Source organism: Oncorhynchus keta, unplaced genomic scaffold, assembly GCF_023373465.1.
Source record: "Oncorhynchus keta strain PuntledgeMale-10-30-2019 unplaced genomic scaffold, Oket_V2 Un_contig_5245_pilon_pilon, whole genome shotgun sequence".
Taxonomy (NCBI): Eukaryota; Metazoa; Chordata; class Actinopteri; order Salmoniformes; family Salmonidae; genus Oncorhynchus; species Oncorhynchus keta.
The window spans coordinates 12,501-17,500 of record NW_026288191.1 but is presented as its reverse complement, the minus strand read 5'-3'; positions in this window follow the sequence as shown (position 1 = coordinate 17,500).

Sequence of the window (5,000 nt, the reverse complement as noted above, 5' to 3'; positions counted from 1 at the left end):
GAACTGCTTTAAAGAACTGCTGTAAAGACACGGATAGAACTGCTTTAAATAACTGCTTTAAAGAACTGCTGTAAAGACACGGATAGAACTGCTTTAAAGACACGGATAGAACTGCTTTAAAGACACGGGTAGAACTGCTTTAAAGACACGGAAAGAACTGCTTTAAAGACACGGATAGAACTGCTGTAAAGACACGGATAGAACTGCTGTAAAGACACGGATAGAACTGCTTTAAAGAACTGCTGTAAGGATACGGATAGAACTGCTTTAAAGACACGGATAGAACTGCTGTAAAGACACGGATAGAACTGCTTTAAAGACACGGATAGAACTGCTGTAAAGACACGGATAGAACTGCTTTAAAGACACGGATAGAACTGCTGTAAAGACACGGATAGAACTGCTGTAAAGCCACAGATAGAACTGCTTTAAAGACACGGATATAACTGCTTTAAAGACACGGATAGAACTGCTTTAAAGACACGGATAGAACTGCTGTAAAGACACGGATAGAACTGCTGTAAAGACCCGGATAGAACTGCTTTAAAGACACGGATAGAACTGCTTTAAAGACACGGATAGAACTGCTTTAAAGACACGGATAGAACTGCTTTAAAGACACGGATAGAACTGCTTTAAAGACACGGATAGAACTGCTGTAAAGACACGGATAGAACTGCTTTAAAGACATGGATAGAACTGCTTTAAAGACACGTGGATAGAACTGCTTTAAAGACACAGATAGAACTGCTGTAAAGACACGGATAGAACTGCTTTAAAGACCCGGATAGAACTGCTTTAAACAACACGGATAGAACTGCTTTAAAGACACGGATAGAACTGCTGTAAAGATACGGATAGAACTGCTTTAAAGACATGGATAGAACTGCTGTAAAGACACGGATAGAACTGACTTTAAAGACATCTCAGGGTCTATAATGAACTGACTTTAAAGACATCTCAGCAGGTCTAATGTGGAAGACTGTTGTGACCCCGGTCAACAGACATTAATGCCCACTCTAACCCTGATCATCTCAGCAGGTCTATGTAATGTGTTGACCAACAACAGACAGAGTGTACTCTAACCCTGATCATCTCAGCAGGTCTATGTAATGTGTTGATCAACAACAGACAGAGTGTACTCTAACCCTGATCATCTCAGCAGGTCTATGTAATGTGTTGACCAACAACAGACAGAGTGTACTCTAACCCTGATCATCTCAGCAGGTCTATGTAATGTGTTGACCAACAACAGACAGAGTGTACTCTAACCCTGATCATCTCAGCAGGTCTATGTAATGTGTTGACCAACAACAGACAGAGTGTACTCTAACCCTGATCATCTCAGCAGGTCTATGTAATGTGTTGATCAACAACAGACAGAGTGTACTCTAACCCTGATCATCTCAGCAGGTCTATGTAATGTGTTGACCAACAACAGACAGACCAGGAAAAACATACGACTCTCTCTAACATCTGGTAACAATGTGTTAATGACAGTATTACACCACAGGTAGTCTACAGACAGAGTTTAGACAGAGTGTACTGTAGTGTACAGACAGAGTGTACTGTAATGTATCAGACAGGTGTATGTACTGTAGCCTACAGACAGAGTGTAACCCTGATCATCTACAGACAGTAATGTTTAGACAGAGTGTACTGTAACCCTGTCTATCTCAGACAGGTGTATGTAATGTACAGACAGAGTGTACTGTAGCCTACAGACAGAGTGTACTGTGTTGTCTACAGACAGAGTGTACTGTAGTCTCTCAGACAGACTGTAATGTAGTCTACAGACAGACTGTACTGTAATGTACAGACAGAGTGTACTGTAGCCTACAGACAGAGTGTACTGTAGTCTACAGACAGAGTGTACTGTAGTCTACAGACAGAGTTTCTAACCCTGATCATCTCAGCAGTGTAATTGTAACCTACAGACAGAGTGTACTGTAGCCTACAGATCTCAGCAGTGTAATGTAGCCTACAGACAGAGTGTAAACCTACATACAACAGTCTGTAGCCTACAGACAGAGTGTACTGTATTACATACAGAGTGTAGCCTACAGACAGAGTGTACTGTAACCTACAGACAGAGTGTACTGTAGTCTACAGACAGAGTTTAGACTGTACTGTAGTCTACAGACAGACTGTACTGTAGTGTACAGACAGAGTGTACTGTAGTCTACAGACAGAGTGTACTGTAGTCTACAGACAGAGTGTACTGTAGTCCACAGACAGAGTTTAGACAGAGTGTATTGTAACCTACAGACAGAGTGTACTGTAACCTACAGACAGAGTGTACTGTAACCTACAGACAGAGTGTACTGTAGTCTACAGACAGAGTGTACTGTAGCCTACAGACAGAGTGTACTGTAGCCTACAGACAGAGTGTACTGTAGCCTACAGACAGAGTGTACTGTAACCTACAGACAGAGTGTACTGTAACCTACAGACAGAGTGTACTGTAGCCTACAGACAGAGTGTACTGTAGCCTACAGACAGAGTGTACTGTAACCTACAGACAGAGTGTACTGTAACCTACAGACAGAGTGTACTGTAACCTACAGACAGAGTGTACTGTAACCTACAGACAGAGTGTACTGTAACCTACAGACAGACTGTACTGTAGCCTACAGACAGACTGTACTGTAGCCTACAGACAGACTGTACTGTAGCCTAGCTATAAATACACAGAGCTCTCTCCTCTCTCTAGTCTGGGGTTGTGGTGAAAGGTTTGGCAGGTTAATTTGATGAACCGATATGTAGCTCCAGAGTTCCCTGCCCTCCTATAATGAGTTGTTATTATTGTCACTCATTATTATTTGAACCAATAGGGACGTGACTAGTTATTATTTCAGCCAATAGGGATGTGACAGGTGACATTCTTCAGTCTGCAGGGAGGGGCACCGACATGTGATACTCGCCTTTAAATGTGTCAGTCAGACGCCAGCGCAACAAATGACCCTATTGTCATATTAGACAATACAGTGTCTTCTACACAAAGACCTGGAAACACCAGGAGGGTGGGAGTCTCCTCTCCCCTCTCTTCCCTCCCCTCCTTTCCCCTCCCTGTTCTCCTCTCCTCCTCCCTTTTCCTCTCCACCCCCCCTCCCGTCCCCTCCCCTCCTCTCTTCCCTCCTCTGTTCTCCTCTCTATCCTCCTTTCCCCTCCCTCCTCTTTCCCCTCCCCTCCTCTTCTCTCTCCCCTCCTCCCCTCCCCAACCCTCCTCCTCCTCCTCTCTCCCCTCCCCTCCTTTCCCCTCCCCTCCTCTCTCTCTTCCCTCCTTTCCCCTCTCCTCCCCTCCCCACCCCTCCCTCACTCCCCCTCTCTCCCTCCCCTCCTCACTCCTCCTCTCCCACCCCTCCCCTCCCTCCTCTCCCTCTTTCCCCTCCCCTCCCCTCCTCCTCTCCTCTCTCCCCTCCTTTCCTCTCTCCTCCCCTCCCCACCCCTCCTCCTCCCCCTCTCTCCCCTCCCCTCCTCACCCTCCTCCCCCCTCCTCCCTCCTCCTCTCCCCTTCCCTCCCCTTTCCCCTCTCCTCCCCTCCCCCCCTCCTCCTCCTCCTCTCTCCTCCCTCCTCCTCCTCCTCTCCCCTCCCCTCCTCCTCCTCCTCTCTCCCCTCCCCTCTTCCCTCCTTTCCCCTCTCCTCCCCTCCCCACCTCCTCACTCCTCCTCTCTCTCCTCCCCTCCCCACCCCTCCTCTCCCCCTCCCTCCTCACTCCTCCTCTCTCCCCTCCCCTCCTTTCCCCTCCCCTCCCCTCCCCACACCTCCTCCTCCTCCTCTCCTCCTCCTCCTCCTTTCCCCTCTCCTCCCCAACCCTCCTCACTCCTCTCTCCCCTCCCCTCTTCCCTCCTTTCCCCTCTCCTCCCCCCCCTCCTCCTCCCCTCCCCTCCTCCTCCTCCTCTCTCCCTCTCCTCCCCTCCCACACCTCCTCACTCCTCCTCCTCCCCTCCCCTCCTCCTCCTCCTCTCCCTCCTCTCCCCTCCTTTCCCTCTCCTCCCCAACCCTCCTCACTCCTCCTCTCTCCCCTCCCCTCCTCTCCCCTCCTTTCCCCTCTCCTCCCCTCCCCACCCCTCCTCCTCCTCCTCTCTCCTCTCCCCTCCTCCTCCTCCTCTCCCCCTCCCCTCCTCTCCTCCTCCTCTCCCCTCCTCCTCCTCCCTCTTCTCCCCTCCTCACTCCTACTCTCTCCCCTCCCCTCCTCTCCTCCTCCTCCTCTCTCCCTCCTCACTCCTCCCCTCTCCTCCCCTCCCCACCCCTCCTCACTCCTCCTCTCTCCTCTCCCCTCCTCACTCCTCCTCTCTCCCCTCCCCTCCCCCCTCCCCCCTCCTCACTCCTCCTCCTCCTCCTCCCCTCCTCCTCCTCCTCTCTCCCCTCCCCTCTCCCCTCCTTTCTCCTCCTTTCCCTCTCCTCCCCTCCCCACCCCTCCTCCTCCCCTCCTCCCCCCCCTCCTCTCCTCCTCTCTCCCCTCCCCTCCTCCTCCTCCCCTCCTTTCCCTCTCCTCCCCTCCCCTCTCCCCTCCTTTCCCCTCTCCTCCCCTCCCCTCCTCCCTCTCCCCTCCTTTCTCTCCCTCCCCTCCCCACCCCTCATCACTCCCCCTCTCTCCCTCCCCTCCTCCTCCTCCTCTCTCCCCTCCTCCTCCTCCTCCCCTCCCTCCTTTCCCCTCTCCTCCCCTCCCCACACCTCCTCCTCCTCCTCTCTCCCCTCCCCTCCTCTCTCCTCCTCTCTCCCCTCCCTCCCCTCCTCACTCCTCCTCCCTCCCCTCCCCTCTTCCCTCCTTTCCCCTCTCCTCCCCTCCCCACCTCCTCCTCCTCCTCTCTCCCCTCCCCTCCCCACCCCTCCTCTCTCCCCTCCCCTCCTCACTCCTCCTCTCTCCCCTCCCCTCCTTTCCCCTCTCCTCCCCTCCCCACCCCTCCTCACTCCTCCTCTCCTCTCTCCCCTCCTTTCCCCTCTCCTCCCCTCCCCAACCCTCCTCACTCCTCCTCTCTCCCCTCCCCTCTTCCCT